Source organism: Hypanus sabinus, chromosome 9 (genome assembly GCF_030144855.1).
Source record: "Hypanus sabinus isolate sHypSab1 chromosome 9, sHypSab1.hap1, whole genome shotgun sequence".
NCBI lineage: Eukaryota > Metazoa > Chordata > Chondrichthyes > Myliobatiformes > Dasyatidae > Hypanus > Hypanus sabinus.
The window spans coordinates 44,531,357-44,555,811 of NC_082714.1; the positions used below are offsets into that span (position 1 = coordinate 44,531,357).

The window sequence follows — 24,455 nt, forward strand, 5'->3', positions numbered from 1 at the left end:
ATTTTGGCTGGGATTGTCGAGGAATTTTTACTTCAGAAAAGTCTCTCCTAATTGACTGTATAAATCATTTGGACTTTCGCATTTACCACTTTAAGAACTGTGTTCACATTTATCGCTTTAAGAACTGTTCGAGTTGCCATATAGCAGTTAACTTCCGGTTAAGTTACTTGTTTCTTTACTTTTCAGTTTTGTTGAGCAGAGTTAAATAAATGTTCATTTGTTTATAAAGAAACTGTCTCAATTCTATCTTCATTGTTGCCGAAGCCGTACTGTAACACCTTGAACGACATCAGTGGCATGGAGAGGGGAGACTTGCAGCATGGGCAACTGCCGGTCTCCCATACAACCTTGCCCAGGCTTCAGTCAACATCGAAATTGATAGACAGGTGAAGAAGAAGAAGCAGAAGTAGTGAGGTGACTGCTATCCCCTCGAGCCTGGCAACGCATATTTTCAGGCTTTTGTGTCTTCTATCTGATGGGAGAGGGGAGAAGGAAATTCTCTAGAGTGGGTGTGATCTTTATGTTGGCTGCTGTACCAAACAGTGAGAAGTGTTAGTAGACTCTGTAGAGGGGAGGCTGATTTCCATGATATGTTGAGCTGTATCCTCAACTCTCTGCATTTGCTGACAGTCATGGGCAGAACAGTTGTGATACCAAGCATGATACGTCTGGATAGGATGTTTTCTATGGTGCATCTGACACCACAGATCACAATGGTTAACAATCAACAGATCACTGCAACTGCTGGTGAATGCAACATCATATGAATGTGTTTTCAGGTTACAGGGGATATTAGATATGACTCCAGTGGTGCATTACACATTGTTATTTGGCTGCTGTCATGTCATATTGACACCAATTCACCACCTTGTCAATTTATTATATCAGATCACTGAGATGTAATATTTCTGTGATATCATGTCTTAGTATATTAGTCATCATATCACCTGTTCACTGCAATATCAAATCATTGTGATATCAGGTCACTTCATAAGAAGTTCTAATATTAGATTAGCTTATTTATGACACCTCCATCAAAACATTCAAAGATTCAAAGTACATTTATTGTCAAAGCATATAGACAGTACACAACCCTGAGATTCATCTTGCCACAGACAACCACAAAACAAAGAAAATGATGGAACCCGTTCAAAGAAAAACATCAAACCTCAACATGCAAGTGAAAAGAAATTGTGCAAATGACAAAAAAAATGAGCGAAAATACAGAATACAAAACATCACACCATGAAGTCTTGGGATATTCAGTTTAGTTCAATTCAGTTCAATTTCACACTGTGTTGTTCATTGACTGCATGCAGCAGAAGCAGTCTGCCCCGATCAGAATTGCAAGGTACATGGATTGGACTCTGTAGTCCATGTTATTATGTGAAACCATAAACATGTCATAATATGAGCTACATAGTCCAATCCATTTAATCGACATATACCATGTGGATTAAACCTTGCCCAAGAACTGAGACTCCGGCACCGTCCTCTAGCAGCATCAAGCAAGAGGGAGAGTGACCAATCACATGCAGTCACTTTCCGAGAGGAAGAGAGAGAACGGTAACGTGCAGGCAGATGACGCTGAATACCTGCTCGCCTTCCGCTCCTGTCCTTGTTGAGTTCACTCTTACTCAAAGCTTTAATTGGTGATATTGGCAAAAAATGGAGTCAATCATGGGATCGTGCCCCATCTCCAGGGTGCACACTTTGCTCAAAACCTCACCAAAATCTCTTGGAGATAGCAAAAGGCCGGATCACTCTATTGGCCCAAAAATACACCATCAAAATATAGATTGCAGGTTCCAATAGCTGCAGAATCATATTTGAAAGAAGAAGAAGTAGAAGTAGTAGTTTTGTGAACTGTTTGAAGGATGTCGTCTTTGGTGACATTGCTCGCTGGCAGCCTCTTCTTCCTTTACAATAAAATGCACCATTTGCAACGTGCTGTGGACAGCCCACAAGTATCGCCATGCTTCCAATGCCACCATAGCATGCCTGCCCACAACATACTTAACCTGTGCTTCTTCTTGGAAGGTGGGAGAAAAGTCAAATTCAAGTTTAATTGCAAATCAACCATACATAAAACAGTCATGCACAAGACACATATAGCACATATAATGACAATAGCAGTAAACACAGTCACACAAAAACAAAACAAGCATAATATAGCCCATATTCCTGAGTGTCACGTCTTGTAGATTGACAGTGCATGGGATGTTGTCGGCAAGAACAAGCCCACAGAAGTCCAATCGTCATGCGGTAATGCAGCTGCAGACTAACTCAGGTCTTCCGCTAAGCGAACATGGAAAAGCAACACCAGCAGGATGGGTCGGCCCCCAACCCATCGCACCACACCACCTCTGGTATCTACTTCCCTGGACAGTTGCAACAGATGACTCCGTGACATGAGGGTCTGGTCCACACAACAACCGTGGTCACGCAATTTCCACATTGCCCATCTCTCCAAGGATCCAGAGAACTGGTCTTACCATATTCTACATTAACAATGCCCAATGGGGTCTTGTGATCACAATAAAAATGTCCAAGACAATCATTCGCACCATTTGTTGAATGCTGGTCCACCTGACACCTTCATGTTGCAAGCAGAATCTGCAACAAATCCAGCTCCACTGTCACTGAGCAACTCAGCAGTGGGGGGAACCTGCAGTACTTAATGTCCTTAATATCCATCAGTGCCTTGCCATTTGTAAAACTGATGAACAATTACACCTTTGTTTGGACCTGGAGAGGCTGCTGCAAGTGGGCGTGCTGCCATTGAATCTATGCAGTCACGGGGAGAAAATATAAGCTCGTCACACAAAGTGGTGGGAACTGATCCCCAATCACTAGCACAGGAAAATGTAACACTAGCCACTCAGCTGCTTCCACTCTGTCCACTTCGTTTCTCAATAAGGTGACAGCACAGAAACAGGCCCTTCACGTGAAAACCACTTAAACTGCCTATTTTCTTTGACCTGTACTGGGACCATAGACCTCCATATCCCTCCGATCTACATACTGATTCAAACTTAAACGTTGAAATTGAGCTGGCATGCGCCATTTGCACTGGCAGCTCATTCCATTCTCTCGTGGTCTTCTGAGTGATGAAGTTTCCCTTCATGTTCCCCTTAAACTTTTCATCTTTCAACCTTAACCCATGATCTCTTATTGTACTCCCACCCAACCTCAGTGGAAAACATCTGCTTGCATTTAACCTATCTATTCCCCCCATAATTTTGTATACCTCGATCAAATCTCTCCTCAGTTTTTATGTTCCAAGGAACAAAGTCCTAACCTATTCAATCCCTTCTTATGACTCAGGTCCTTTAGTCCCAGCAACATCCTTGTAAATTTTCTCTGTACTCTATCAATCTTACTTATATCTTTCCTGTAGGTAGGTGACCAAAACTGCAAATAATACTCCAAATTAGGCCTCAGCAATGTCTTATACAACTTCAACATAATGTTGATGGCAGCCCATTCCAAACACTCACTACTCTCTGTGTAAAAAATTTACCCCTGACATCTCCTCTGTATCTTCTTCCAAGCACCTTAAAAATGTGTCCTCTCATGATAGCCATTTCAGCCCTGTGACAAAGCCTCTGACTAACCATACGATCAATACCTCTCATCATCTTATACACCTCTATTAGGTCACTTCTCATCCTCCGTCGCTCCAAGGAGAAAAGGCTGAGTTCACTCAACCTATCGCCAATCTAGCCAACATCCTTGTAAATCTCCTCTGCACTCATTCTATAGTTTCCATATCCTTCCTGTAATGATGTGACCTGAACTGAGCACAGTACTCCAAGTGGGGTCTGACCAGGGTCCTATATAGCTGCAACATTACCTCTCGGCTCTTGAACTCATGGCAGATAAGAGACTCCTGGATATGTACATGGAGCTTAGACCACCCTCTCTTGTGGGACCTTATCAAATGCTTTGCTGAAGTCCATGTAGACAACATGCACTGTCTTGCCTTCATCAACTTTCCTACTCACTTCCTTGAAAAACTCCATAATATTGGTTAGACATGACCTACCACGCACAAAGCAATGTTGACTATCACTAATCCGTCCTTGTCTATCCAAATGCTCATATGTCTATCCCTTTCTTCTGTGTCACTTTTCTGTAGAAAGTTATGATTCCCTTAATAGAAGATTAACTTCCTTAATAACGACACATTGCAATATCAGGCCAATATGTTATTACCTTATCATATAGGTCATTACATACTCAGGTCACTGTGGTATGATCTCATTGCGACATCAGGCTTCGATGTTATCAGGTCATTGCCACACATTCCAGTCCATTATTAGGTTACTCTAACATCGGACTACTGTAACATAAGGTAATTGTGATATCAGTTCATAATGATATTACATCACTGTGATATCAGGTCACTGCAATATCACAGCAGTAAAATACCATTACACTGTGACATCAGAGCAGGGCTGAGGTTTCAGTAACCTTGGCTCTAGATGTAGTCATTGTAGGTTGAACAGTTTCACATGAGTTCTGAAGATCAGATCCTCTCCTGTGGAGATGAGATTGAACACTCTGACAATAAAAGTTGAGAAAGGTGTTAAGGCCTTGTTTGATACTAATTATCACTGAGAATGCCTCTGTTAGAGACACTAAACTACTCATTCACACTAAACCCACTTTAATCCATTGTCAATTCTCTCAACATTCTCATCATTTTCCCTCAAATTCTACCATTCAGCTATATGCTAGAAATAATTCCCAGTGGCCAAATAACTTACTAAAACATACATTGGAAAGAAAGAGCAAATAAAAAGAAACAATTTTTCTCCAAAAAACATGCTTTATTCAGAAATATTACAAAATAAATCTATTTACGTAAAAACCATTCGTTGACCGTGTGGCCTTTATTCAATAAAGTTATTTACAATAAATTATGTGATGACTCTCAGTCCATATTCAAATTAAAGATATTTACAATAAATAATTCATTGACTATTAAACCTTAGTCAAGGATTAAAAACTTATTTACAAAAAAACATATTAACAATAAAAACCAGGTGTTGACTCTCATTCCTTTACTGAAGTTCCTTTACAGTCTATACATCTCCAGCCACTCCTGGGGCACCATGTTGACTCATCTATCCACACTGCTGATGAGGGATATTCTCCTCCCCAGCCGACCCCTCCCGCTCCTGTGGGTGACGAACCTTAAACAGCGGTCCTTCCCCAACGGGCCTTCGCGGTGGCTGCACCAAGCCTGAGTGCATCCCTCAGCACGTATTCCTGCGGGCGAGAATGTGCCAGCCGGCAGCACTCAGCCACGGACATCTCCATGTGCTGGTAGACCACCAAGTTTCAGGCTGACCAAAGAGCATCCTTCACCGAATAGATGATCTGCCAGCAGCACCGGATGTTTGTCTTCGTGTGTGTCCCTGGAAACAGCCTGTAGATCAGGGAGCAGCTGCTGGGCATGAATTTTGACACCATCCCTTCCATCCTCCTCCACACCTTCTTCGCGAACCCACAGTGTGCAAAGAGGTGAGTCACTGACTTCACCTCATTGTAGTCCTCCTGTGGGCAGTGGGGTGTAGAGATGACTTTCTGGGCGTACAGGAGGGATCAGACTGGGAGGGCCCCTCTCATCGCCAGCTAGGTGAGGTCTTGGTGCCTGTTGGTGAGGTCTGGCGATGAGGCATTTTGTCAGATGAACTGGACGGTCTGCTCAGGGAACCACCCCACTGTGTCCATCTCATCCTTCTCCTGCAGTGCCTGCAGGACATTACACGCCGACCACTGTCTGATAGCTCTGTGGTCAAAGGCGTTGACCTGCAAGAATTTTTCTACGAAGGACAGGTAAGGTGGCAATGACCAGCTGACAGGTGTATTGTGCGGGAAAGGGGCCATCCTTTGCAGCCAGGGCGACAGGTAGAACTTGGGCAGTTAGTGGTACTTTGTGCCCACGTACCTGGGATCCACACACAACCTGATGCAGCCACACACGAAGCTGGCCATCAGGGTGAGGGCGACATTGGGGACGTTTTTGCCTCCATTGTCCAGGGACTTTGTGCATGACGGCCCATCTGATTCGCTCAATTCTCGATCCGCAGATGAATCTGAAGATGGCTCTGGTGATTTCCGAGCTGCAGGATTGGGGGATGGGCCACACCGGCGCCAAGTACAACAGACCTGAGAGCACCTCACACCTGATGACAAGATCCTTGTCCGTTATCAAAAGGGAGTGCCCTCCCCACAGCCCCAGTTTCTGTTTCATCTTTGTGTCTGCTCCTGCCAGTTCTTATCGCACGCCTCAGTCCCTCTGAACCAGATCCCCAAAACCTTCATGCGGTCAGACCTGAGGGAGCTTGAGCAAACTCTGCACAGTCAACACGTTGAGGTAATTAGGACTGAACCCTGGTTTCTGGCACTGTGAGTCAATGGCTCTCCCATTGTGCTGCCATCAGAGATGTGGTTACAGAATGTGTAGAGAGTAGAACTGGCCATTTGAATATCACTTTGCTCCTGCTACATAAAAATAATTATTAAAAAAATTATCAACCAAGCAACATCTCGGGTTCCCAGTGAAGACTGCCTTCTGAACTTTCCCTTCTACTCCTACCATTTCCAATTGATCAGACTTCTTTTATGACACAGATGACATGATCATCTACTTAACAACTTTATTAATATGCAGGGATTCTAAGCAGTCATTGGGGACTCCTTTTAGCATTCAGAAGCAAATAGTACATTGGGCTTTTTTTGCAAGAAGATGTTTGTACAGGAGATGAGACACCCAACTCTGACTCCTTGCAGCCCAGAGTCAGCATGTCAGCATCTGCAGCCTCTTGTGTTTCTACAAAGAGGGATGTCTGGCATCAGGGGTCACGGTCTCAAAACAAAGGGTTGAATATTCATGACAGAAATGTGGAGAAGTTACTTCATCCAGCGTCTGGTAAATTTTCGAAATTCTCTACCCAGCAGGGCTTTGGCGTTTCAGTCTTTCAGAATATTCAATGGAGATCATTTTTAAGGTTTTAAGGGAATTAGAGATCCAGAATTAATGATGCAAAGTGGTGTTAAAGTAATAAATCAGCCGGGTAGTAAAACTTCAGAATTTTCTTCCCTGGAGAGTTGTGCAAACTCACTCATTGAATTCATTTAAAACAGAGGTAGATACATTTATGAATATTAAATAATCGTGGGTGTAGTTTTAAGATGCTTGGAATAGGGGGATGTCAGAGATAAGTTTTTCACAGAGAGTGGTGGGTGCATGGAACGCACTGCCAGCAATGGTGGTAGAAGCAGATACAATCAAGTCTTTTAAGAGACTCTTAGTTAGGTACATGGAGCTTAGTAAATTAGAGGGCTTTGCAGTAGGGAAATTCTAGGCAGTTTCTAGAGTAGGTTACATGGTCACCCCAACATTGTGGGCCAAAAGGCCTGTAATGTGCTGTGGATGTTCATGTTTCTATGTTCTGTGTTCTATAGGGAAAATGCAAGGAATGACATGGAGGTAGCCAAGATCTAGATGAAAGGCAGAACAGGTCCACTCCAGGTCCTGATCCCTATGTTCTGATATGGTCATGTATTATAACCAATCAATATGCTCACCTGGCATAGTTTAAATTTGGTTGAAGTGTACAAAATAGTTTTCCGTATCTATAATTTGTCTTCTTTTGTTATTGGTAAGAATTCCATGCATGTAAAATAAATTCTCCTTCACTATTTCTACACATAGGTTTATTCATATTCAATTCAATTCAAGATTGTTTATTGTCATTTTTCAGTACATTAGTGTAAAGAAGAATGAAATGATAGTTACTCCAGATCTGATGCGGCATATAAAAAACACAAGAGATAGATAGATAGATACTTTATTCATCAGTGTCACAGTAGAATTACAAGTGCACAGATAATATACAAATATTAGATGCAAGGTAAGAGAATAAAAAAATAAGCATAAAGTACAAAATAAAATTGCAGTAATTATAAGTACACAAGATTAGCTTATGTACATAGACTGATTGTATGTACATAAACTAACACTAAATGCAGGAGTATTTGTGCATAAGGTGACTGACTGCAAATGATAAAATAGTGGTGGTGGGGTGGGTTAATCAACCTATCAACCTGAGCAAAGTAACTGTGTTTGAGTCTAGTGGTACTGGCATAGATGCTGCCTAATTTCTTCCCTGATGGGAGTGAGATAAACAGTCCTTGAGTAGGGTGGGCAGAATGCGTCATGATATTGCTGGCTTTTCTCTGACACCTTTCTGCATATGTGTCCACAATGGCAGATAGGTTGGGGCTGGTAAGACATGAGGCAGTTTTAACTATCCATTGTAGGGTCCCTCCGTCCATCTCAGTGCGGATTCCATACCGTACTGTGGTGAGGCACGTTAGGATCTTTTCAACCGCGTATCTGTAGAAGATCATGTTGTGCGTAGTCCAGTTCTCTTTAGCTTCCACAGAAAATGGAGGCGTTGGTGAGCTTTCTTGACTGTGGAGGATGACCCATGAGATGCTATGTAGGATGTGCATTCCCACTGAGTTTGAAACTACGTCCAGCTTAATCTGTTGTGCAGCTGATGATTGATATTTTTCTGAAGAATTTATAGTACAACAAATTTATTTACTATTTTCAAATATCAACTATTAATCTTTGCCAACAAAGTTCTAATAAACTTAGAAAGTAAACCTTTTTATAGGTCATCTTTGCCTCACTCCTTTCCAGTCAGGCTCTTCCCTGAACTTCAGCCAGTCTCCTGCTCACTTGGGTGGGACATGTCCTGGAGGTCTAAGAAAATGATTACAATTAACCCAACATAAAAAAACGGAAATTATAATTCTTTCATAGTGGTACTATGCTTGAACTTTCACTGGCTAGTGTCAATAGTGTATTTAATGTCCTGGGAGGAGATTGTTTTTCTTTCTCTGATTAAAAGCAACTTAAGACACTGATAACATTTTTACAGGGAGAGTCTTCCTTTTAGCCTTTACTCTTTCTGGAAACATCCTGAATGGTCCATCTCCCTCAGAAATGAGTCAAATAACTGAAATAGGAATATAAATATCATCTGACAGATCTACAAATGACATCCTGAAATAGGATTGACTGGAAGCTTGCACATTAAAGCAGTCAGATGTTATCAAAAGTTATTTTCCATTTATTCATAATGTTAGCTGCTATTCAGTGAAATAAATAGAACAATAAATAATATTGTACAAACCTTTTAAAAACAGCTAAATGACATCAGTGACAAATAGTAGTCCCACATTTTATGAGTGTCAGTTAATATTTAAGACTTTGGCTCAAGGATAATCTTTGTACGTGGATACATTTCAGGTTATTTCTGATGGATTCAAAACAAACTGAAGAATGCTCAATTTATGTGAGCAAATTTATCAAAGTCAGATGGAACAGGAGGAGATGGCACACAGAAACAAACCCATGAAATAATGCAGAACAAATTTTTAACTCAGCTAAACCCATGTCTTCCTTCCTGCTCAATCAGGCTAGATGTGACCCCCAACGGTGCATTTTCAGTTCCACTATTTAAAGCTCCGCAGACGTGAGCTAACAAACGTTAAGCTTTGGAAGAAGTAACTAAAGTGGATTCCAGATGGACAAACGTTCAGCTCATTTCTGATGTAACTCTATATGAAGGCTGCGGGAGGCTGTGAGAATTGAAGAGAGGTGCTATCCTCTTATAATGAGAAGGAGAAGCCTTCTTCTGTGTCTTCATTCTCTAATAAAATGGGCCAACATTTATCCCTATTAGCTGGCTCCAATTTCAATGCCACCAAGCAGGCTCTGGATTGGCCTTTCTGATATTTCAAATCACTTGAGTAGTACTTTAGTATTGTCCTTGCAGGAACCATAACTATGATTACCAAAGCATTCTTCACAATAATGGTAGCTGGGATGTGTGATTGGACATTAAGGTGGATGAAAGTGACTGGGATGTGAAAATGGACAATCCACTCAAAGCTCTTCCCACCCCCAGTCAATAAGCCACGTGTTGCTTATCCCCCAGTGGCCAAGTTTGTCCCTACACGTGTGTTCATGTAGCAGAGTTGGCTGGTTCCTTACTTGCTTTAATTCCCAACACTGAACAATGATCCAAGCAGGACCTAAACAGCCTGCCTCCACTTCTTCTGGAGCCACATTAACTACACTAGAATCATAATCAGGTTTATTGTTAGCACTGACATACAGTATGGTGTGTGTTGTTTTGTGATGTCAGTATAGTACAATATATAAATAATTACTGCAAGTTTCAATAAGATATATAAAAAGTAAATAAGTGGTGTAGAAGGAGAAAAAAGTGAGGAACTGTTTATGGGTTCATCGTCCATTCAGAAATCTGATGGTGAGGTGGAAGAAGCTGTTCCTGCAATTCTGAGAGCGTGTCTTTAGGCTCTTATACCCTATCCCTGGTGGCAGCAACAAGAAGGTGGTACAGGGCCTTAAATGATGGATGCCCCCTTTCTGAGACATTACCCACTGAACATGTCCTTGATGGATGTGATTGCACAAACATTGGATCGAGTTATCGTGCATGATTATTGGAAGAAAAACTTTGTGAATGAAGCTGAGTAGGCACAAGCAACATCTGAAAAATGATGTTTTCTTAAGCTTTCACCTTTTCATATTAGGGTTCTTCATTTTTATCATTTGCTTGCCCACTCTAAGTGCTAGGTGTGATGTTTTTGATCATTCAGGTGATGATGTTCATTGATGGAGACTACGGTCATTTATTTGTAGGAAGTGCTTGTGTTAGCAGCCTTGAGGTGGTGAGGGCAGAGAGCATGGCTGGGTGATCAGGGACATTCTATTTTCTAGGGAGATGGTAGCACTGATATAACTTAAATTACCCAGCAGCAGCACAGCCATTGAGGGTCCTCACCACTACTTTATGAGGCCAGCTACAAATGGGCAATAATAGCCAGCCTTGCCCAAACACAAACAGGCATTTTTTTTTTAAAAGTCCTCCTTTTCCACATTATCAAAGGAGGTCGTGATCTCTTCACCTTGTTCCTCTTGTAGATGCAGATCAAGCCAAATCAGAATGTCGTAATGTTATATGTAGCTTAGTGATCCAGGTACTGGATGGTGTCCACTGTGCCAGACTTGTCCAGAAGAGATATCCTCAGCATGCAATTTTATTTATTTATGTGTTGAGATACAGCCCTTCAGGCCCTTTGAGCTACCCTGCCCACCAACACCCGATTTAGCCCTAACCTAATCACAGGACAATTAACTATGAGTAATGAAGCTACCAACTGGTATGTTTTTGGACTCTGGGATGAAACCGGAGCACCTAGAGGGTACCCATGCAGTCATGAAGAGACCGTACAAACTCCTTACAGACCGCAGTGGGAAATCTACAACCAATAGCTACTAGTACACAATTTAACACACTTCATTTTTAATACTATGGTGGGGGAAGATGCAAGGAGTCAACCTTGAATCAAGTATGCAGTGGATATACCTTGTAGTTGGGTCTATTTTCAAGGTTAAAGAAATTATCAAATTTGGGCTGTCACAGGATGAAACCAAAATATTTAAAAGGACAGTTGAAATTGCTGTATCAATGGGAACAGCGGGCAGGGACACAGTTGAGTTGTCGTCAGGAATGAAAGCAAGCGTCAACAAAATTGCATCGTCTAAGCAAGAGCTGACCTGGCTGAACAAGTAATGTTTCCGTTGTGGCTGGGGATCATATACACCAGACCAATGCAGGTTTAAGGGTGAAACCTGCAAAAAATGCAACAAAGTAGGTCACACACAAAGAGCATGTTGGGCAAACAAAAATACATGGTCTGTGCAGGGAAGAGAAAAAGTTCAAAAGTCAAGTTGCAGTTTCAAAAAGAGCAGTAATCTGCATGCTGTTGATGAAATATCAGATAATAATGAGAGTGACTTTGAAATTTACATGTGAAAACTAACAATAGACAAGCAACACACACAAAATGCTGGTAGAACACAGCAGGCCAGGCAGCATCTATAGGGAGAAGCACTGTCGGTGTTTCGGGCCGAGACCCTTCATCAGGACAAGCAATATGGCTTTCATCAGGTGTGAATGACAAATTAATTAAAATGAATTGGGCACTGGCTTGGCTGTTTCAGTCATTTCACAAAATGAGTTTGAATGACATTCCAAAGATGCTGAACTGAATCCAACTCCTGCGGGAATAACTTTCCTGACAATGAAATATAACAACCAACAAGCCACATTGGGCTTGCATGTGGTAAAAACAGGACGACTGACATGGTGGGGACGTGAGAGACTGAGACAACTAGAACTTGTTTGGAGATCCATCCACTATTTGCATGCCACACCCTCTGCAATAGAGCCAACCAGAAGTGAATTAAAAAAGGTACTGGATGATGCCATAACTGTCTCCATGCTGTACCCCATAAACTATTGCCCATTGGGGGGCAAACAGCGGTTGGTGCTAAACTCGTGCGTCTGTTTGGAAAACATATTGGACGAAGCAAGGACCATGCTTCTCAGAGGAATCATAAACATGACAAAAGCAGTAGACCGACTGCAACAGCTTTTGTAGGCAATATATCTGAGAAAACCTCCGATATCTTAATAAGGCAGTTACTTGCAAAATGTGGCTCAGTTTTAAGCTGGAAGAGAGTTCAAGGAGCTTCAGGAAAGTTCAAGCATTCAGTTTTTGTCAGTATAGAGAACCAGAATCTATTCTACATGCCTTAAGGTTATCGTATAAACTTCAAGTGGGGGGACAAAATGCTGCTTGTAAAAGTAGATTCATCTAGATGAATGGAAAGGCAAAAAGAAAGGAGTCAATGGAGATACAAAAGCAGTGGATTTGTCAGATAATGTCATGGACAAGGAAACAAAGAGCAGAGGTCAGATTGTAAAGGGAGCAATAAAAGAATTAATAAGAGAGTCATCTCATGAACTTCCCAATGTCAACAAAGAAAAGAAAAAGCACAAGAAAGGTATCCAGAGCTGTCAGAGCCTCTTCCTACACTCCTACAACTACCATAGAGGAGGCCCAGGTCCTGACATTGTTTCACAGCCACAAATCTCATCTGCCAAGCAGAGTGGCTATCAGGAAAGGTGTTAGCCCACAGGAGTAAGAAAGCCTCCAGAGCAATCAAATCTTCCAGCCTGAATGGGACAATACACAATTTACCATGTTGCGTAAGTCTGTAGTTGTATTATATAATATACTGTGTATATAGTTAAGATGCATTCTCTATTGATTTGGAGTCAATAGCTAAACAGGGAGGAGAGTTATGTATTTAATATTTCAGTAATATGGAGTAATCCTGCACATATATCATCTGATTAAGCATTCTATTTTGTTTAAATAATTAATAATGGGTTATATGTATAAATACAGCAATTGTTTACATCAGCACGATACCACGCGATAACTGCGCACATCTCACTTAAAGAAAAAGTGGAACAAAGTCTTGCATCTCTCGGCTCTCTTGTTTGCCTTTGAATTAGTTTATTGTTTTGAAGTTACAAAACATAACACCAACGTTTGATCCTTAATTCCTATGGTGGGGACACAAAGTTTGGCTCCAGTCTCAACTCCTCCCCAGACAAGGGAAAGGAAGTCCAAAATACAACTATGCTCTGATCACGATAGAGTGACCTTGAAAACATGACCAAGTTAAGACAACATTAAATTCACTGCAATCATGGACAACAAGGCTTTTAGATTAGTAAAAGTTTTAGATTAAGTAAAGAGGAACTGTTTGCAGAGTTTGAAGGATTGATAACCAGATGGCAGATATTAATAGTGATTGGCAAAAGAACCAGAAGCAACAAATGTGGCTTGTTGAGTGTGTTAGAAAGCTAAAGTGATGGAAACAGGTTCAGCAGCAACTTTCAGAAGAGAATTGCACAAAAAAAAACTGAAGGAGAAAAAAATTACAGGGATCTAGAACTGGAGCCAAGCATTGGGATTAACTGGAGTTCTTTAACAGAGCATGTGCTGACTCAATGGCCCGAATAACCTCCCTTCTATTCTGTACTGTTACATGATTCAGCGAAAGGCATCATCTGTGTTCACAGCCACTAGAAGGACCAACTGGAAAAGGTAGAGGAAACACTGTGTCAGGAGGAACAAGGAGCATAACACAGCTGGATGGTATGCCCTAAGCCCAGCCTAGTGAATCATAAAGCAATCCCACCTGATTTCACCTCATCATTTCTACATGCAAGGAGGGAAGTAAAGTAATGATCAAGCATGAGGAAATTTAGAGAGCAAGTCATCAGATGTGACTCACGTGCCTCTTGTAGTCATTTATACAGGCTGGTTACTAATGCTCTATTTATGAACATCCCATCATATGAGCTAGTTGCCATAATATAATTAAATATTAAACGTCTGTAGTACTGTACGTAAATATCTTTGTTCCTACAAATAGCAGGTTTTATTTCCTTTCTCCAGCCTGATGTGATTTTGATGTTATTCATTGCAATCCTGCAACCCTCTGTTGGTCGAGCTTGACCAATGGACGTTGCTTTCTAAGTATCTTCGTTGTTAGTGCAGCACGGGGCTCAGCTGGACATGCATCATTCCATTCAATGGGCCTGTTTGTCTTCTTGTGCTTTCAGGAATTTTCCCTTGCCTATCTTAAGGTCTTCTTTCAGGGTCCTTCTCCACCTGGTGCAGTCGGCTACAAGGATTCAATATTGATGTCTGGTGACTGCATGTCCCACTTGCAGACATTCTTGTGGCACAGTTCCAGATGGCCAGTTGTTCTCTTGCATGAAGCCAGCTCACTATAAAGGATGTCTTTTGGGATGTGGCCATCTTGCAAACAGCACATGACCTGGCCAGCACAGCCTATACCCCCTGAGCAAGGTGTACATGCTTGGGAGGTTGGCACAAGAGAGAAGCTCAGCATTGGGTCCAGGAGATGCCCAAGCTGTGATGAAAGCACCTTAAATGGAGGGTGTTGAGCCTTCTCTCCTGCTTAGCGAATGTTGTCCAGGTCTCACTGCCGTACATCAGTGTGTTGGCGACACAAGTGTTACACGCTGCTATCTTTGTTTTGACTGAGAACTTGGAGTTCTCCCAGACTCATATGGTGAAGCAATGTGCTTGTCGATTTCTGTGGCTAAGGAGATGTCACTGATGATAGACCCCAGGTTTGTGAGCTGATGAACAACATCCTGTTTGTAGTTATCAATAATAATAACTGGTGGAGCCTTCATATCTTGTCCCAAGATGTTTGTCTTTTTCAGGCTCATAGTTAGACCAAATTACTTGCAGACCTGGAATAAGTGGTCCATCAATTTCTGGACACAGTGTGGAGTTAGGTTGTGACTGCTGCATCATCAGCAAACAGCATGTCTCTGGGTCATAGCCTTGCACACTTAGGTTTTGACTTTTATGTGAACAAGATTAAAAAGCCTGCCATCTGATCTAGTGCAGAGATAGATCCCTTCTGTTGCAGTGTCAAATGCATGCCTTGAAGAAGGGCAAAGAAGATCACAGAGAGCATTGGGACGAGAACACAGCCATGCTTAACGCCACTGTTTATGTCTAAGGTCTCCAAAGAGCTGTTGCTGTACTGTTCATATTATTGTGGACGGATTTGATTATGCTCTTTCATCTTGCTGGACAGCTTGCCTTAGAGAGGATCTGAAAGAGCCTACCTCTGCTGACTTAGTCAAACACCTTGGTGAGATCAACAAATGCAACATTGAGGGCTTCTTTCGTTCTCTGCATTTCTCCTGAAGTTGGCAGAGGGAGAAAATCATGTCCACAGTTGGAAGCCAGCTTCCAACAAGGAAGTCACTCTGTGACTCCGGGTAGACTCATTCAGACAACTTCTGTAGGCGGACGAAGAAGACACAGGTAAAGACCTAGCCAACAACACTCGAGAGAGAGATGCCCTGTAGTTCTTACCGTCACTCTCTCGCATTTGCTTTTGTAGAGGGAAATGATCTGGGTGTCCCTCATATCCTGTGGTACAACTCCTTTCTGCCAGCACTAACAAAAGACTTCTTGTGGGGGGGAAGGTAAACATATGCTTGGAGGTAGGATACCTTTCAAAATAGCAGAAGATGCAGAGAATAATGTATTGGACATGGAGATTCATGGGGTGGTGGGTTTGGACGAGAAGAACTCTGTCACTGTGAAGGCAGTGGAAAGAAGAACTCTGTGACAGTGAGTGCAGACATTGAAGAAGTGGAGCAAGTGAGGGCAGTATCGATGAAGGAGGGGGGGTAATCCCATTCTTTGAAGAAGGAGGACATCTCTGATGCCCTGGAAAGGAAAGCCTCATCCTAGAAACAGATGTGGTGGAGACAAAGGAACTGAGAGAAGGAAACAGCATTTTTACTGGAGGCAGGTTAGGAAGAGCTGTAGTCAAGAGCACCATGGGAATCAATAGGTCCTTCCATTGTCAGCAGCCACTCAATGACAACCAGCGCTGAGGTGTTGACAATGTTCACTCTGGAGTAGAGGTCAGAGTAATATTCTACCTATCTCTTCATCTGTTTGCCTCTGTTTGAGACTACTTCCCCAATGATGGACCTGAGGGGAGCCATCTTGCTCTTCATAAATCATACATAGATTATAAAAGCAAGGAGATAAAGCTGAGCCTTTATAGGACACTAGTTAGGCCATACTTGGAGTATTGTCAACAGTGTTGGGCCCCATATCTCAAAAATGATGTGTTGTCATTGGAGAGAGTCCAGAGGAGATTCATGAGGATGATTCCGAGAATGAAGGGGTTAACATAGGAGAAGTGTTTGGCAGTTTTGGGCCTATTGCTCACTGGAATTTAGAAGAATGCAAAGGGATCCTATTGAAACCTATCGAATGTTGAAAGGACTAGATAGGATGGATGTGGAGAGGATGTTTCCTATGGTGGGGGTATCCAGAACTAGAGGGCATGTCCTCAAAACTGAGGGGTGAACCTTTAGAAAAGAGGTAAGGAGGAATTATTTTAGCCAGAGAGCATAAATATATGAATGCTCTGCCACAGACTGCGCTGGAGGCCAAGTCCGTACATGTTTTTAAGGTGGAAGTTGTTCATTTCCTGATCAGTCAAAGTATATGGCGAGAAGACAGGTGTATGGGGTTGAGTGGAATCTGGGATCAGCCATAGTGGAATGGCAGAGCAGATTTGATGGGATGAATGGCCTAATTCTGGTCCTATATCTTATCATCTTATACCCCTGATATTGCTTGTCAGTGCTGCAATCATTGAGCTTCATCCAATAGCCCTTGGTACAGTGCCAGGAAGTCTGCTGAGCTTTACTTCCAGCTGCTCTGAGGATTTGTAGGGACCTCTCAGTTGGTGAACACTTATACTTGGCTAGGACAGCATGTTTGGCTCCAATGATGGGGTCGTCTCATTGGATTTGGTCAGTTATTTGTTTTGAGGTCTTCTTTGCAAAGGTAGATGGTATTCCGCAGTAGTTCCCCTTCTCTGTAATCAAGATTTCAGGCTGTTGGTGCTCAGTTCTTTATCGAAGGGCTTATCAAACTGTTTCAGCAAGTCTGGGTGAGACATCTTGTTGACATCAATGTGAGGATCCCCTTCTTGTTTAGCGTGATGGAACTTCTTTGACAGCAGTCTGATCTTGCAACACGCCAGCAAATGGTTTGTGTTGCAGTCTGCGCTGTGGTAGAAACGTGTGAAAAGCACAATCCAGAGGAAGGAGCACCTGACCAGGATCAACTCCAGCTGGTGCCAGTGTCCGGGGTGAGGGCGTCTCCAGGAAACCTTGTGTTGAAGCTTGGTGATGCATAGATATGCTAGGTGCAGAACTCAGGTAATCACAGTCCACTCATGTTCACCTTGTTCACACCAAAGTGACCTAGGCAGATGGGCCTTGAGTCATGATCTGCACCCGCTCTGGCATTGAAGTCACCCAGGAGAGCAAGATGTTCCTTGCTGGGGATATTCCTGATGATGCTTGCAATGTTCTCATGAAGCGCATCCTCTGCTCCAAGTGTGGAGCACAACATGGGAGTGTACATACTAACAAGAGTAACTGGCCTTTCGGTAACACTGAGGTGAAGAGTAGGAAGTCACTCATCCCCATTGCTGCCTGGTTCCACCATCTTCAACAATGTGTTCCTCTTTGCAAAGCCTACTCTATGCTCTCGAGGTTCCTCAGGGTCCTTCCTTTGCCAGAAAAAGGAATAGTCTTTATTGTGGACAGTTCAGCCACATGCATCTCCTGGAGGGCAGCTGTGCCCACGGTAAGTCTCTTGAGGTTCTCCTTTATTACAGCTGTCTTACTGACATCACCGATATCAGAGAGGCCAGTCATCATTGTCCAAACAACCCAACGTTCCAGTCTTAGAGCTGGTCTATTTCATTGTGTTGTCTTGCTTGCTGCAGTGTTTTCCATCTCCAGTTTGGATAATACCAGATCCCCACGCACACAATGAGGAAGGCAGACCATGGCAGGGCAGCACCTTTTTGACTGGGGGCTGCCTAGCTTAAGGCGAGCAGTAGCTGTCCAGTGAGATCCAGGAATCTCTCCCGGTGTCAGAAGCAACCCCTGTGGAAGTACAGCTACAGTATCAAGTGATTTTTGTGTATTTTCCAACTTAAGGACAAGATCAACACAGACATGTAAAAACAGAACCTTTTTTCTTTTACCCAGCTTTGGCTTGTACTAAGACAGCTGGGCAGCCTCTGTTCAAAAATGGCACCAAATGTTCAAACATCAAAATAAAAGCAGAACGTTATTTCCTGACACTGGGGGGAATCTTAAAAGTGGATGAGTGGAATGGAACATGTTAATAGCTTGAAAAACTGTGCTAATTTACAATGCCATAATTGTTCATGAACTTTGTACTTGACAGCCCAAGCTAGATTTTCTGATTGGGTCCTTTCAGGGTCACTGTCATTTTCATAACCTCAGGGAGCCCCGGTATGGAAATGCTTGTAACTGGGAACTTGCTGCTGGTGTGTGGGAACTTGGAGACAAGAGTCGGGTTTACAGACCTTTCTTTGTGCAAACATGTCTGTAAATTGTTCAGCAATGGAATAAAAATCATCCCATTTTCCAGCGAGACCACAGAAGGCAGAAGTTATGCACAGAAAGATACCTTTTAACCTCTTGCCGAATTGCTCAAATCCTCAAGCAGACTTCCCCATGCAAATAATTGGAGCAATATCTCAAGTATTTGGAGAAAGTAAAAAGTGATTTTATATCAACTGTAATCAAAGATTGCAGCCTATTCTAGTTGTCGAGCCTTAACCCTTGTTTAAATGTTAAACCTCATTCTTTCATTTACTGTTAGACATTTGGAAACAATTTTGCTTGTTCTAATTTTTCTCTCTTGTACCATTTTCTTTCCCATCATCTATTTTGAAATTCCTCTCCTGTCACTCATGTCTTCCACTCTATCACACATCTTTCCTTTGCCCTTCCTGCCTCTTTTGCCTGACTCTTGGGCACTTATTTAATAGCTGTTCATCTTTTTCACTTCTGATGAAAAGTCCTACACTTACACTTTTAATATTGTTCCTGTCTCTGGAGATTCGGTCTGGCCAGTACAGAGTTGGCTGCATTCTGCATTTATATCATAGAGATTACGGATGAAGAATGACATCCTATGAGGGGCATGGTAAGCAATACCTTCTCAGCACACTGTTCTCTCAATAGATCTCACTATCTTCCATCAGCTTCCTGATCCTGCTCTAGCCGGGGAATCAGATACAAAAGTTTCTGTCCCTGCTCCCAGACTATCCTTGGAGTCCCCACAAGTATCTATCCTTGGCCTTTCCCTTTTTCTTTTCTATGTACTGCCCCTTGGTAGTATACTCCAAAAAGTCAACTTTGATTTCTATATTCTCTCTGCTACACGTTTCGATCTACTTGGTTCTCCAGCTTCCAGTCGGAAGATGACAACTCTTGCAAGAGAAACAGCTATGCCTGTGAACGCAGAGCAATGTGTTTCAATGTGGTTACCAACAGGGCAAAGAAGTCCGGATTATGAGGCCTTGTGCATGAACGTGTATGTGTGATAGAAGGTGAAGCATGTAACTGAGAAAAGTAGTTGATATGTGAGCGATCAGGATGCAATGAATTGTTTGAGGCTGGTAGGTCAGTTTGTGGGGTTAGCCACTAGAATAGGTCAAAACCATTAATGTACAGATACAAAACATCCAGTGGCTTTGATTCCATATTCTGACAATAGGTTTCTGGCCTCCATAATTGCAAGCTCCCATTTCCATCATGTGTTTGTAGGACCTCCTGCCTTTCCAGGGATATAACGTATTTCTCCCACCTTTTGCTTCCCCTGTGCAGCAGTGAAAAACCTTGATGTATGTAGTGCCCCATGCTCAACTGTGCCTTAATCCCAGTAATCTCATTATCTGCAGCCTCCCATTAGGGGCGGCTAGATTCCTTTAACTACTGTTCGGTGATGATAGCAGCTAGCGATTTTGCTAGTTACTTACAACACAGCATGGTTATCAGTGATTGCTTAAAAAGAGGTAAAAATGAAGCTGGTGTGGGCTGTTATGTCATATCAATAAGAAAATTGCCCATGGAATCAGTGTAAATGTGTTAAATTAAAAATGTTGGAGATACAACCATACCAGTAAGCAATCTGTTACTTTTGCCATCATATTTACAATAATCACAATAGTAAATGGTACAGACATGAAGCTGAATAGTCCCAAGATTATGCTGAGTGGGTGCAGTCTGATTGATTGAATGCACAAATTGGTTTAGGGCTCGCCCTCTTTGGCTGTGACTGGTGGTATACCATGAATTGGTTGTTCCTGGTGAAACTTACTCACCGGCCTACAGGACAAGCTGAGCCATTCAAGGTTATAATTGCTGGTAGATGGTAGAGTAAGAATTGCACCCTATGCTGCCATGACTAAGCAATCTTTCTGAACTTTTTTTTCCACTTTCACATAATTAGCATACATGACAGCTGTCAAAGTAATCCAAACTAATTTTCTCATTGCTTTATCAAGAAGAAATGAGTTTGATTGTTGGGTTGGAAAATTAAACAAAACACAAAAGGATCTAAACTAGCAGGACTACCCTTCATAAAATCTTATGTCCTATCAACATCCAAATGCCTACCCCTGCTGCACAATCCTGCCCTCAAAAAATAGATGCCTTCTCCTGCCATCTCCATTGCTGTATTAATGCTGCTCTCGCCCCCTTCTGTTATGTGAGCCCCAGGTTCTGAAATTCCATCCCTGATATTCTCTACCTCTGTTTCAAGATTTACCCAAAAGCCTACCTCTGACCCAATGTTTGGCCATTTGCCTTAATATCTCCTTATGTAGCTGAGTATCGAATTTCGTGATAGGGCCTTGGAATATTTTATCATGTTAAAGGGCCATGTTGTGCAAATCGTTTTTGTAAATCTGCATTGAGGGGCAAGTATACAATTCAAATAAAGGAAAGTTGAGAAAAAGTAAATAAATTATGCAAGTTTGTCTAACTTCATCTCTGAAAATTTAGTTTCATTTCCTAAGGCAGTGTCTTTTCTCATTAAAATTCTGCTTTAAATCACTGGGCTCAGAACAGCACAGAAAGAAGGTATCCTAACTATCATGTCCCCCACTGTCTAAAAAAAGAACTATTTAAATATTTTGTGGATGTTCAGAGGCCAAACATCAAGTCATCATCAATATGAGCATACAAGAAGACTGCCCTTTTACACAATGAATGCAAGACTAAGGTCCAACCAACCTATGCCCGATGCACAACACTGTCCTCCAAAACTAGGAGCTCATGACAAAACCCTGGAGAAAATGGACCATTTACCATCTTGTGGGAGCCACCTCACAGAGCAGGTTGGCCATTAGACCTTGATGATAAAATCCACCATCGCCATCAATGTGCCAGCACAGATTCTGGTGGACTGAGAAAAGAGTTTTTGAAGATCAGGACTTCAGACCTGGCACAGATCTCACACTCTAAAGGAGAGCAGTGACCCAAGCTCTTGTATAGGCTTCTGAGACCTGGGGCACATAAAGAAAGGCATTGAAACCATCAGCACTTTTTCTGAAAATACCTCCAGGTTCACTAGAAAAATAAGAAAATTAACGCAGCATCCTCACCCAGACTAGCATCTTTGGATGTAAGGCCATAGTTACTCTCTTGCAACTAACCTAACAGGGATATTATTCTCATGCTCATTTCCTGAATCTTGAAACAGCAGTTCCAGCTCTACTATAAAAAAGGTTACCTAAGTGGAGAGAGGAAAGAACTCAAGGATGTGGTCATATATTCCTTGAAGAAGCTCAACCTCTAGTCCATAACTGCTCATAAACATTCAGGAAGGTGCAGAGAACCTTAAGGCCAGGCAGGAACACACAGATGCCCATCATAAGCAGCAAAAGGAATACAATTCCTCTCACGCCATCAATACACAAGTCTTCAGGTCTGTCAGGAACGCGGCCGGATGGACCCAAACGCAGGACGCAGACACTGAAGTACTAGGGGCAGGACAGGATGGGGATGCCATGGCATTTAAGGGTAGAGCTGGGGTTCAGGTAGATAGAGTGTCAGGCAGGCAGAGCGGAGGGGGGTCCCGGAGTTCAGGCAGGCAGAGCGGAGCGGGCTCCCGGAGTTCAGGCAGGCAGAGCGGAGCGGGCTCCCGGAGTACAGCCAGGCAGAGCGGAGCGGGCTCCCGGAGTACAGCCAGGCAGAGCGGAGCGGGCTCCCGGAGTACAGCCAGGCAGAGCGGAGCGGGCTCCCGGAGTACAGCCAGGCAGAGCGGAGCGGGCTCCCGGAGTACAGCCAGGCAGAGCGGAGCGGGCTCCCGGAGTTCAGGCAGGTGGGCAGGTAGACTGGTCCCCGGGGTTCAGGCAGGTGGGCAGGTAGACTGGTCCCCGGGGTTCAGGCAGACAGACAGACAAGTCTCCAGGGTTCAGGCAGGCAGGCCGGCAGACAGGTCTAGGTGGCTAGATAAGCTGGCGGAGAGCCCTCCCTGGGCGGGCCGCATATATCCCGGGTAGGCAGAAACACCGGAGGCCTGGGCACGACACGAACCTCTAGGTGGGTGTGGGGCACAATCCCAGAGTTTGGGCGAAAGAGGAGGACAGAGCAGAGGAGAGCCCTCCCTGGGTGGGCCGCATATGTCCCGGGTAGGGCCACCTCCCGGCAGAAACACCGGAGGCCTGGGCATGACACGGACCCCTAGGAGGGTGCAGGGCACAATTCCAGGGTTCGGGCAGAAGAGGAGGACAGGGTAGAACCCCTGCCGGGCAGGGACAGACTGGCTGGGCCTGCCCAATGGAGGAAAGGGATAGGAATGGGCAGAACCACCGCCGGGCAGCGGCAGGTCAGCCGGGCCTGCCCGACAGAGGCAAGGGGTAGGAACGGGCATAGGTCCAGGGTGACCAACACAACAGCCATGATAGCAGGAAAATCAGCAGACAGCACGACCACGTGAACAAAACAAACGAGCAGAGAAGCGGGACCAGCGCATGGGAAGAGAGGTGGGGGAGCGGACCAACCTGACAGTACTGGTACGGGGCAGAGAAGCATGATGAGGAGTAGATCTGAGCCCGGGCAGGGTAACAGAATGCAGAGAAGAGTTCAGAGCGGGCAGAGAAACAGAACAAAACAACCACCCGCCTGGTCCCAGTCCCAAGGCCCCTTATAAACACCTGCAGCTCAATGAGTCACAGGTGTGCCTCCTTGAACCAGGGGGTCCTAACTAGATCACAAGTGACGGGAGGGACAACGGCAGGACCCAGAGTCAGGAGCCCCCGGACCGGATTGAGACCCGGAATGCGGATTACGGACCGGACTGGACCCTGACAAGGTGCTACATTAGCACCATACGCCTTCTCAGATCCCACAACACTGAAGCTGAAAGCAAGTCCTCCCCAATTCCAAGGGACTACCTGAGAAAAAAAATACTTCTAGCATCCACTCAGTAGTCACAATGACTGCTCAAAAGTTAATCCACGATCTTAAATGTGATGACAGATTCTGTCTTTAAGTGAAAAACACTTCCCTTGATTCCATTCTAATTCTACAACGTTGGATCTGTGCCTTATTATCCAAGGATACTGGCTGCCCAGCCGAAGAGAAAAAGAAATGTCGCCCTTCTGCTTTCCAGCTCCAGTGCAGAAGTACTGATTCTTGTTGATGTTGGTACAGTTTCACATGAATTGGCCTTCCTCCAGCACCTTTTTGAAATAGTCACTCCAAATTTTGACTGTTTACAGACTCTTCAGCCAAAGTAATTTTGCCTGGATGTTGCTGTCACAAACCATGTGGCAGAAAACTGCCCACAAATCTCTGACAATCCCTGTTTCTAACTGATTACTGTCCGGCATCTTCAAACAGATCCCTCTCACTCAGTACAATGATGTCCATTGGCCTGCTGAGCAGCCAATCATATTGAACAATTCTCACAAACAGCAACAATTAAATTTAAAGTGAGTTAATTCAATTTGCAGGGTAAAATTAAGATTAGAACATGCTTAAGATTTAGAAAGA

At 43.4% G+C, this 24,455-nt stretch overlaps 1 long non-coding RNA gene across 1 annotated transcript in view; it reads right to left on the minus strand.

Moving 5' to 3' along the window:
• Positions 1 to 7,933: 7,933 nt before the first annotated feature.
• LOC132399335 (uncharacterized) overlaps positions 7,934 to 24,455 on the minus strand; it is a 150,196-nt gene continuing 133,674 nt past the window's right edge. The window contains exons 3-4 of the long non-coding RNA XR_009513965.1: positions 8,690 to 8,788; positions 7,934 to 8,594 (exon numbers count right to left, since the gene is read on the minus strand). This is a non-coding gene — a long non-coding RNA (uncharacterized LOC132399335). The remainder of the gene's footprint in view (positions 8,595 to 8,689; positions 8,789 to 24,455) is intronic.